This window comes from Protopterus annectens, chromosome 11.part0 (assembly GCF_019279795.1).
Source record: "Protopterus annectens isolate FY-2018-M chromosome 11.part0, PAN1.0, whole genome shotgun sequence".
In the NCBI taxonomy this organism is placed as follows: domain Eukaryota; kingdom Metazoa; phylum Chordata; order Ceratodontiformes; family Protopteridae; genus Protopterus; species Protopterus annectens.
Window position 1 is genome coordinate 496,977,405 of NC_056745.1, and position 12,081 is coordinate 496,989,485.

The 12,081-nt window shown below is 44.4% G+C and overlaps 1 protein-coding gene across 1 annotated transcript in view; it reads right to left on the reverse strand.

Annotated features, from left to right (window-relative positions):
• ZFC3H1 (zinc finger C3H1-type containing) overlaps positions 1–12,081 on the reverse strand; it is a 3,672,721-nt gene that overhangs the window by 2,291,026 nt on the left and 1,369,614 nt on the right. The window lies entirely within an intron of this gene.

Here is a 12,081-nt window from a genome sequence, read left to right on the forward strand (position 1 = left end):
GAAAGTATGTAAGGAGGACATCCATCTTCAAATATCTTTAGGACTGATGCTAAGCTATTCCTACCACTAAGCACATTACTCTACCCAATCAGTCATCTTTCACTCCTCAAATTTTTCCTTATAGAGCACCATGCTGAAAGGCAACAGTAAAGTAAGGAGAAACCACAGCAACAGAAAAAGACTAAAGACGTTAAATGGAGAGTACATAACCAAAGATAGGCCTACCTACAAATCTGTCAGTTAAGATAAGTAAATAACGTAAATTTGATAAAAAAAAAGGTCCATCTTCAGCAATGTTAAATTAAACATTCAGAGCAAATTTGACTCGGTGACCAATATCAGGAAAACATGCCACTGACAAAAGAAGCACAATGTTCAATTAATACTAGCTTGTGAAAGTATTTAGCAAAGGCCAAGAGGTGGCTCCACAAATATACAGAGTGACACTGCAAAAAAAGAAACATAAAAAAGCTGTTGCTCTTGTGGAAAATGCCCTGGGAGTTACAGGAAGAGGTTTTCCACATTAACTGTGCAAGAATTGAATTTAGTTATCTAGCCACTTGGAAAGGATAAGTTTAAATACCTTCTAACATGACTTGGCAAAGGATAGACACAGCTAGTCATCTTTCTGAAAGGGTTGTGCCCTCCTGGACTCCTAACACCAACTCTACTCACCTACCTCAGCCTGCCTGTGTATCTCCTCACCAGGGTAACAAAAGTACCCCCTGGATTGAATGGCAAGCTAAAACAAAAATAGTATGTCATACAATATTGTATCTTCTACTAGATGTATAGGTTAATCTTGTGATACTTGTTAGGTGTCCTATTTAAACTGCCATATCAGCCAGCAGCCATACCCCCCCACCCTCTGCTTGTTTTTCTTTCACTTCATCTCCGCTTTCCCTAGTCTTCCCAGCCTTTCCAGTACTTCTAACCCCCTCTAGACACTCCCTTCTAATTCACTTTTTTCTTCCCTCAGCCCTGCTTTAATCTATTCCTGTAATAGCCTGGATCTCTTCCTACTAGCCTCTTGACTTTCTTCCACACACTCCCACTCCAACTTCCAGATCCTCCAAACTTACCTGCTGAATTTGTCATATTTCACTGATTGCCTTCCTTGATAGTCCTCTCTTTTGTCTCTACCTGCTCCGTTCACCCTGCGGGCTCACTCCGCTCTCCTACCCTGCCCCCAATTCTCACCCGCCCCCAGTACTCCTATATTTATTCCTCCAGAGGCCATACCCTCCAATCTCTACACCTATCACACATAACACATCATTAACACTAGCTACCTCCTTTTTCTCACCACACCCATTTACAACTAACTCTCATCCTTCCTTTTCCTAACTACAAAGCAAATACTACATCTCCTCTAGGCTTTTAACACCTACCTCCCACTTTTCTCGACCTCTACACCCTCTAAAATGACTACACCAAATAGCCCCCACAAAATATAATTAATTATTTGGGTCTTTTTAATACATCCTCTAACAATCACCTATCTCTATACCTCCTATGAACATTCACTCCACTATACTCTTCCCTTCCCATCAAAATACACCTCAACACCAACAATACCTTTCTCTCACAACTTCCTAAACCTCATTTTCAAACCCAACTACCTACTAGCCAAATATCACAGACTACAACACATTAAATACTCTAACCTAAAAACTAGAAAACTATTTGAATTCTATTGTAAACTGCAACAGCCCAACCTTTTAACACTCCCCCACTCACTATTAGATGGAGACATTCACCCCAACCCTGGCCCAATCTATTCCCCTATTAATGCAAACAAACATAACTAAAATCCTAACACCTAACAAACCTACCAACTCACTCTCAATAGCACATCTAAATATACGTAGTATTTGCAATAAAACTGCTCAGGTACAAGCCCTATTACAATCTCACCCATTTGATATCTTATGTTTATCAGAAACATGGCTAAAACCCACCATTAAAGATAATGAAATTACCCCACCTGGCTACAATATCTTCAGACTTGACCGTACTTCCAAAAAGGGAGAGGGTGTGGCAATCCTCTATAAAACAGAGCTACAAGTCAGCACCTTACATCTTAACTTACCTATAGACTCTTCTGCAGAAATAATTATCTGTAAACTTCAGGTAAACACAAGTAAAGCCATAAATATTATCTGTGTTTATCTTCCCCCAGGAAATAACAGCAATATACTAGAGCATATCCTCAACTGGTTTTCTATTATTCTCCCGCAAAAAACCATGGTCCTCGGCGACTTTAATATAGATTGGAATTCCTGTACTAATACTAATCCCTCTACCCACATTAACCTGTATGGCTTCTCACAACTTATAAACTCCCCTACCAGAACTAATAGACTCAATAACAAAGAAAGTACCTTGGATTGGATACTTAATAATAATCCTCAGCAATCCTATACAACAGGAACCCTTCCAGATGATATAAGTGACCACTCACTTACATATATTATCAGACATAAAACCAACATAATATTCCCCAACACTCTCAGAACAATACGCTCTAAAAAGGAATTTAACCTAGAACTTTTCCAAACAGAACTAAAACAATGTAATTGGATACCATTAAAATATCTCCCTCTAAATGAAGCAATGGAATACTTTAACTCCACGTTCTTAGCCATCCTGGATCACCACGCTCCAATTCACTCTATTAGAATTAAAGCTAAACCAGCCCCTTGGCTCATTAACAATACTAAACAAAAAATCCAACTTAGAAACAAATCCTGGGCAAAATGGCGTACAACTAAGAATGCAACAGACCGCCAAACCTTTAGAGAACATAGAAACAATACAAAAAAGCCATATTTCTAGACAAAAAGAATTATTATCTTCAGCTACAACAAACCTCTCTCAAAGCACCCAAAAAATTTTGGACTTCTATTAATAATCTTCTTTACCCAGGCCAACTAATAACACCTAACCCACTAGGCTCTAACCCTGAGAATCCCACACAAACAGCAAATGCCTTTAACTCTTTCTTCACTGATACCATCCAAACTCTAGCTAGCCACCTATCTCCTGACGCATCTAATCTGACCACTTCCTCTACTAATCCACCTCCTCTATTTCACCTACAACCAGTATCTACCTCCTACATTTCCTCTCTTCTACATAAGTTAAAACCTAACACCCCCTCAGCTGACAAACTCCCAGCAGAATTCTTGCAAAAAGGAGCTAAAGCCATTACCTACCCTATTTCTATTCTGATAAATAGAACAATAAGTGAAGGAACTGTCCCTTCAATATGGAAAAGTTCACACATCATCCCACTACACAAAGGTGGGAGCTCCAGTGACTTTTCTAACTTTCGCCCCATAGCTTTACTTTCCCCTATCGCAAAAATTATGGAAAAATGCATCCATAAACAACTACTCAACCACCTTCTCCAGAACAACCTACTCGCTAAGTGTCAACATGGCTTCAGACCTTTCCATAGTACCACCACTGCACTGCTATCATTCACAAACAGCATCAACAATAATCGTAGCCCTTTTTTTCAATGATAAAGGAATTCCCAATACTATTCTAGCATGTCCAAAGGTCAGTTGTCAATCTCCTCTCCAGTCCAGCTGGTGAACCTGGGAATCTTGAGGCAATGTTACAACTGCCTAATGTACACAGACAACCCTCTCCTCCTCCCAACTAATTCCAACACATGTGAGAGATGCAACCATATAGCCAAACTGGAGGCTAAGCTCTCTCAACTCAGTACTGGCGTAACCAGTCAGGAGGAGAAGGAAACCACACTCACTACAAATCCAGTCTCACATAGACCTACCACAACAGCAAACCAAACACACAAAAACATACTTGGAGGCTCTAAATAAAAATCTGCCTAAGCAGCAGAGACCTCCAAAGCAGACACCCAAGCAACCGCTACCCCAAAACAAAACACGTGCAACACATAGCTCACAAAGCCAGTGTGCCGGACAGTCACACCTTAAGGCTAAACAACATATCTGATACACTTGTAATAGGTGACTATCATCAGGCACACTGACGTCCCGCTCACCAGGCTGAACAAGGAGAAGGTCACGGTGAGCTGCCTATCGGGCGCTAGGATCCGCCACATAACAAAAGCACTCGGGTCACTCCAAGGCAAGTACAAATATGACTCTGCCATTGTCCATGCTGGTGTGAATGACCTGAGACGTACCTCCCTGGACTACATGAAAAGAGACAGAGGAGCTCTCTGAGCATGTAGCCCAGGCCGGTATGACCCTGACTTTGAGTAGCATCTTACCCTCACCAAGAATGATGCCACAGTATGAAGACAAGATTATCAATTTCAACAATTGGCTTAAGTATTGGTGTCATTCAAAGGGGATCCAATGCCTGTCAGCCTGGGATGACATGCTCGACAAGCCACGATGCTTCGCTAGGGACGGCTTGCACCTGTCACTCCTGGGCTTTCGGATATTGGCAAAGGCTCTTGCTACTCCCATAGTGCCTTTTTTAGGCAAGGCTCAAAAGACAAACCCACCTCCATAGGTATCACAAGGGTTAAGAAACTAAGAGTAATGCTACTCAACGCCAGAAGTCTAAACCTCAAGATGCATGCACTCGAAACTCTCCTTAGCATGGAGAACATCGACATCTGTGCAGTAACAGAAACCTGGTTCAAGGCTCTCGAGAGCACCCCAGCACTACCAGGTTATACCTCATACCATGCTTTTCGGCCCCAAAACTTGGACCGAACCACAGAAGGAGGGGGAGTATCAATATTCGTCAAACATACCCACACCTCCAGGTTGGTGGCACAGCACGAAGCATCAGAGACTATCCATGTGCAACTAACAGTGGGTAAAACTGCCTTCCAGTTTATAGCCTGCTACAGACTACCCTCCCAAACCCAGGAACCCCACTCGGCCTTCCTGAGAACACTGGAAAATATGAAGGCCTCTCCAAACACCATTATATTGAGTGACTTCAACTACCCAACCATAGACTGGGAGCATTACTCTAGCTCCAACACCCTAGCCCAAAGGTTCCTAGAAATTATAAACTCAAATGCTATGGAACAACTTGTTACCACTCCAACAAGAGGGGAAAACATACTGGACCTGATCACCACCAACATGGGGACTCTATGCTCCAGACCAGAAGTGTATCCCTCACTGGTAAGATCAGACCATAAACTAATCTCACTGGATATTCACATCCCGACCCCACCCCATGCCCAGAAAACCACAGTGAAAACCTTCTCTAAAGCAAATTTCACACTCCTCAAAACAGAGGTGGAATCCTTCAAAGCCCCCGGGCCTGTGGATAATACGGCCCAGACCACAAAATCCTTTATAAACGCATTCTATGAACACCTTCAGGAATGCATGGATCATGCAATCCCAAATAAAACCAAGACCCAATCCTACAAAGGCAGACGTCCTGTCTGGTGGACCCCAGCTATAAACAAATTATACAATAGAAGGAGGAAGCTACTACATGACAGAGCAAAATCCCAAAAAGGGAAGGCATCTCTGATCAGTATTAGCAAAAAACTACGGGCACTCATAAAATCGTCTAAGGCCAGCTTAGAGAGAAAAATTGCACAGGACACTAAGGATAATCACAAGTCTTTCTTTAGTTATGTTAGGAACCTGGGTGGGAATTCCCAGATATGCTCAGAATTAGTCCAAAATGACAAAAAATACACTGAACCCACAGACATTGCCAACATCCTAGCTGACAGGTTCAGCGCAAACTTCTCCCCCCCACCCCCACCAAAAGGGCTAATATCTATCCCAGCAGAGTGCTGTCCCCCTGACATCTCAGATGCTCAGGTAAGAGATGCCCTCTCCAAAGCAAGAAACACAGCATCAATGGGACCAGACGGTGTCCCGGGTTGTGTCCTACATGAACTCCAAGAAGAGCTAAACCCAAACCTAAAACTACTGTTCAATCTCAGCCTTACTACAGGATATGTACCCAAAGAGTGGCGTACAGCAACAGTGGTCCCTCTCCAGAAAGGTGGTGCCTCAACGGATCATGGAAACTATCACCCCATAAGTCTCACTAGCTTGGTCTGCAAAGATATGGAAAGGATCATCATGGACCTTATAAAGATATTGGGGACCTACAGACACTGGATCCTACCCAGTTCGGCTTTGTTAAGGGCAGATCCTGCCTCTTAAACCTGGTTGATTTCTTTGAAACAGTCACCAAGGCCATTGACAAGGGGAAGGTGGGTCCACACAGCCTACCTGGACCTCGCAAAAGCCTTCGATACAATACCCCACTCGGGAATTATAGATAAGCTCACCAGCTTAAATATAAACCCCTATGTCACTAGATGGGTTGCAAACTGGCTCAAGGACAGAACCCACATGGTTAGAATAGCTGGAGCCATGTCAGACTCCAAACCAGTTACAAGTGGCGTCCCACAAGGCTCAGTCTTGGGACCTTCTCTTGTTCGGTATATATTTCTCGGAGGTACAGGCCAACATGGAAGGACTGTGTCTGACCAAGTTCGCAGATGACTGCAAACTGGGCGCCATAATAGACTCTCCAGCCGACACAAGCATCCTCCAAAAGGGCCTCTTAGAAACAGACAACTGGTGCCAGAGCCATGGCCTCAAACTAAACGCCAAAAAGTGTATAGTTATCCCCTTTGGCAAAAACAAAGTGCCCACAAATTACCACATAGGTGGTAATCCATTAAGTACAGAAGAAGTAATTAGGGACCTGGGGACCCAAGTTGATAGCAATCTCTCATTTGACAACCACGTGGCCAAAGTGGTTAGAAAAACATTTTATATAGCCCACCTAATCATGAAGGGATTCACATCTAGATCAGGGGAGGTCATCGTGCCTCTTTACTCATCCCTCATCAGGCCCATAATTGAGTACAATGCCCCTTTTGGGATGTACCTTACCAGACACCTGCAGCAACTGGAAAGACGCCAAAAGTACCTCACCAAGAGGATCAAGGGGCTCAAACAGATGCCGTATACTGCCCGGTTAAAGAAAAGTACAGTTTTGTACCTACCATAAATGTAGATGTCCGATAGATATGCAACTGCAGTCATAACATATGGGTTGTCCTGCCTCAGGCAGCCCTCGGTCGGCCGGATTCCAAAGTCTGGGTCCGACGTCGGCTGATGTCGCATTTCTCTCCGTCAGAGCGGCTGGAGTATATAAGCATCAGCCGACGCCATTTTCTTCAGTGTTTTTTGCCCCAGATGCCAGGTGCCCTCCAAGGAAGGCTGTAATCAAATTGGAAGACAAAAACAGGATTCCAGACAAATAAGTAAGCAATAAACAGATACACCATAACAGATATCCCCAGCTAAGAGAAACAGGGATAGGAGTGGACCCAAGGCATAGAGGGGTATGGAGGGAGGGAAAATCCGACTGCAGTTGCATATCTATCGGACATCTACATTTATGGTAGATACAAAACTGTACTATGTCCTTCAAGAATGCAACTGCAGTCATAACATATGGGTTGAATACCATAGCTTAGCTGGGGGAGGAGGAATGCTCTAGGAAAGAGATGGTGTGGCAATCAAACCCTGCAGGACTGCTGAAGCAAAGCCTGCTCTGGATCTGGAGTATAAAGGGAGATTGTAGTGTTTGGAGAATGTATGCACGGAGCTCCATGTAGCAGCTTCTAGAATGTCTTTTGTAGGCACCCCTCCTAAGAATGCTGTAGAGGTGGCTGTAGCTCTGGTGGAGTGTGGTCTGACATTGGCTGGAACATTCTTCCCATGGAAGGAATAACAAAATCTGATGCAATGTCCAATCCATTTTGAAATAGTCTGTTTGGAAATTGCTTTTCCTTGTACTCCAGGGCGTAAGCTACAAAAGCTGATCAGACTTCCTACTGGTCTTGGTTCTGTCCAGGTAGTAGCGAAGTTGTCTGTGAATGTCCAAGGTATGCAACAGTCTTTCCCCATTGCTCTCAGGATTGGGGAAGAAAGTAGGCAGGTGAATAGCTTGATTTAAAGAAACCCTGGATACCACCTTTGGCATAAAAGTAGGGTTGGTTCTTAAGGAGACCCTGTCTCTGTGAAAGATTATGAACGGTGGTATTGCCATTAGGGCCTGTAGTTCCGAAACCCTTCTTGCTGACGTGATTGCCAACAGGAAAGCTGTCTTCCATGAGAGAAATTGTAAGTCCACTGAAGCTGCTGGCTCAAAGGGAGGTAGAGTCAGTTTTTCTAGGACAAAGTTGAGGTCCCAAGCTGGCACTGGAGCCTTTCTTGGTGGCTTAATGTTCTTGATTCCACTGAGGAATTGCCTTAAAAAAGGATGTGAAAACACAGGTGGATCAGTGTTATATCTAGCTGAAATAGCTGAAGCATGTATCTTTATGGAAGAATAGGAGAGTCCATTCTGTAGCATATCTGCCAAATATTCCAGGATGAGTGGGATGTTCAATAATGATGCATCATGTCCCTTGCTGGTATTCCAAATGCTGAATCTCTTCCATTTTGCTAAGTAAACCTTTCTGGTGGATGGTCTTCGAGCTTCTGTTAATATCTGCTGAACTTCCTTGGAGAGAGATAGAGAGTGAGGTTATTCATGGAATCTCCCAGGCTGTTAGCTGCAGCGTCTGAAGGTTTGGATGCACTGTTTTGAAGTTGTGTTGAGTCAAAAGTAGGGGCCATTGGGGAAGGGCCCACTTTTTGCTGTGACATATGCTCCGTAGTAGTGGATACTAGTGTTGTATTGGCCAGTCTGGAGCTATTAGGATCCCCTTGGGCCTCTCTGCTTTGATCTTTAGTAATACAGTGGTCATCAGTGGCAGAGGTGGAAATGCATAGATTTTTAGGGAGTTCCAGTTGAATGAAAGAGCATCTATTTTCCAAGCTTCTGGATGATATGTCCTTGAACAGAATTTTTGTAGATGATGGTTGAGGTGGGAGGCAAATAGGTCTACTTCTGGCCTGCCCCATGTCAAGGTGAGTTGTGTGAAGATTTTCGGATGTAACCTCCACTCGTGTGGATCTATGAAATTCCTGCTTAGGCTGTCCGCCAGCACATTGTCTTTGCCTGGAACAAACTGGGATTGCAACTGTATGTTTAGGCTCAGTGATTTTTCCCAAAGATTCATTGTCAGTCTGCAAAGGGGGTAAGAATGGGTGCCCCCTTGCTTGTTTATGTATCACATCACAGTGGTGTTGTCTGTCCGTATCAGTAGATGGCCTTGCTGAAGTTGTTGTCGAAAGGCCTCGATGGCATGCATTACTGCCAGCATTTCCTTTTGGTTTATATGCAGATGTGTTTCCTTTGGAGACCATTGTCCTTGTATACATCTGCCCTCCATGTGCGCCCCCCATCCAAGGTCTGAGGCGTCTGTGGTCATGGTCTGTGTTATCTGAGGTTTTTTGAATGACATACCTGTGTTTGCCTGGCTTACCGAGGCCCACCATAGGAATTCCTTTCGCAGGCATGGAATGATCGGTATGGTTGTCTCTAGGTTGTTGCTGTGCTGAGACCATAGGCTTTTTAGGTACCATTGAAGCTTTCTCATGTGTAGTCTTGCTAATGGAACCAGGAGAATGCAGGATGCCATGTAACCCAGGGCCTGTAGGAATCTCCTTGCAGTCATCTGGGTGAGTTTTGCCAAACCTTTGAAATAATGAGTTAACTTCTCTTGCTTGTCTTCCGTCAAGTAAGCCATTTGAGAGGCTGTGTCTAGATTGGCTCCTAAGAAGGTTATTTGCTGGGATGGCTGAAGTCTTGACTTTTGGAAGTTGACTGTGTATCCCAGGAGCCTGTAGCAATTGTATGACATAGTTCAAGTTTTTTGTCAAAATCAATTTGTCCGCTTGTATGAGGCAGTTGTCCAGGTACGGGTAAATTTGGATCCCCTGGAGCCTGCAATGAGCAATTACTGAAGCCAGGCATTTTGTGAATACTCTGGGTGCAGTAGATAAGCCAAATGGCAATGCTGAGAATTGATAATGCTCTGGCCCTGCAAGAAATCTGAGGTATCTTCTGCAGCTGTGTCTGATAGGGACATGCAGGTATGCCTCCTTGAGGTCCAGAGTAATCAGCCAAGACCCATTGCCCAGCATGGGAAGGAGTTGCTGTAGAGTCAGCATTTTGAACTTTGGTACTATGAGAAAGGTGTTTAATGCGAACAAATCCAGTATTGGTCTCCATTGAGTTTCTTTTCTTGGAACGAGGAACAGTCTTGAGTAAAACCCCTGGCCTTGTTCTTGTTGTGGAACTCTTTCTATTGCTTTGATCTGAGCAAGCAGAGAAATTTGCTTGATAGCCTCTGCTCTCTGGTTTTGTGGTAGGTTTGGCATGCCTCGTTTTCTTGGTAAGGTATGAAAGTGGAACCTGTAACCTTGGTCTATAATGTCCAAAATTCATTTGTCCTTTGTCAATTTGTGCCAATTGTCTGAAAACAGAGATAATTTTCCGCCCAAGGGAGCTTCTATTTGCTCCTTGGCCAGCGGAAGTAGAGGAAAGTCATTGAGATTGTCCCTGTGGGGCAGGGGAGACCCCTGTGTCACTTCTTTGGTTTGCTGGTTGCCATTATCGTCCCCTGTAAGAACCTCTGTATTGTCCTCTTCCCCGGCCACGCCTGTTTTTACCCCTTTGAAATCTTTCAGGGATTAGGAAAGGACCAGTTTTTAGAAGGCCAATTCCTGCTGAATCTGGGTGGCTGAACCTGGAGGAAATCTTTGACCGTCTGAACTGATTTTGCTTTTTCCTCAATGGACTTTAACACATCTTTAGCATTAGCACCAAAAAGCTTGTTCTTTTCTAAGGGTGCATCAAGAAGTTTTGCCTTAACATGATCTGGTAGAGGTTGTTCTTTTAACCATGCATGTCTACGAATGACCGCCCCTGTCATAGCTGCCCTACATGAAGCTTCCGATGCATCATATCCACACTGCAGAAAGTGATTGCTGAGAATTATGTACAGCTTCCTGCAAAGACTTCCTGTCTAAAGAGTCAGGAGAGGCCAATGTTTTCTGTAAATCATCTAACAGGTAATCCTGATATTGAAACATATGAAAGAGGCAATTCAGAGCTCTCATAGATAAAGTAGTGGAGGTGTAGACCTTTTTCCCCCATCTCTCTAATGACCTAGCTTCCCTGTTGGAAGGCAAGGGATTTTTGGAGGTGGATGCTGAAACCCCTTTAGGTCCCTGAGAAATAGTTTCTAAATCAACAGCATGGTCCCTAAAGAAATGAGAATGTGTTTCTGGAACCCTATAATATCTGTCTGGCTTGGCTGGAGCAGGAGGAAGAGTATCCGGGGTAACACTGGAGTCAGAGTATAGGTCATCCAAAACATCAAGCACAGGAGGTATACCCAGGGGCCTGTGTTGGGGCTTTTTAAGGAAGGTTCGAAGGCGCTTTCTGGAATCAGAATATTCCTGGCCTTGCCACTTAAAATGTTCCCTCATGGTATGCAGAACTTCCCCAAAAGAAATATCCTCAGGAGGGGAGGCCGAGGGGATGGAATCCTCTGCATCCGAGTCCTCATAGGTCTGGAAGAGCTCTTCCTGGCCATCGGAGTGAACAGAGTCCTCAGAATCTTCATCTGAAGGGATAGGGTCAGAGGGTTCAACGCGGGGGCCTCTCATCAGAAGGAGGCTGGGATCCTCTCTCAGGATGGGCCTGTGAACCTCTAATCATGGAAATTAAGTCTGCGGCCATAGTCATGATTTGTGTTTCAGGAGTAGGCTGAGGTAAGGCTTTAACAGTAAGGTGCTTGGTCTTGCTGGCTGCCTTAGCACGTGTGTAGGCCTTAATAGACATGGCCATAGGAGGCCTAGCAGCTCCACGTGCAGGAGTGACCTTATCTACAGCAATGGTCTCGGGCATTTCCTCGGTTTCAGTATCCGGAGGAAAATCTATAACTGGCGTCAGTGTGGCCTCCGGTATCGGAGGTATCGGTAATGCGGTGTCTTCGGTTCGGAGCGGTGGAATAACCGTCTCAGGGGGAACCGGAGCACTCGTGGTAGGTTTTGGCGTGGAGTCGGTGGAAGACGCGGGCCGAGGATGTCGGTCCCGGTCTTTTCGTTTCTTAGGAGTCTGCGATGTCGGAAGTTCCGACGGCATTGTATAAGCAAATTTATCGCCGAA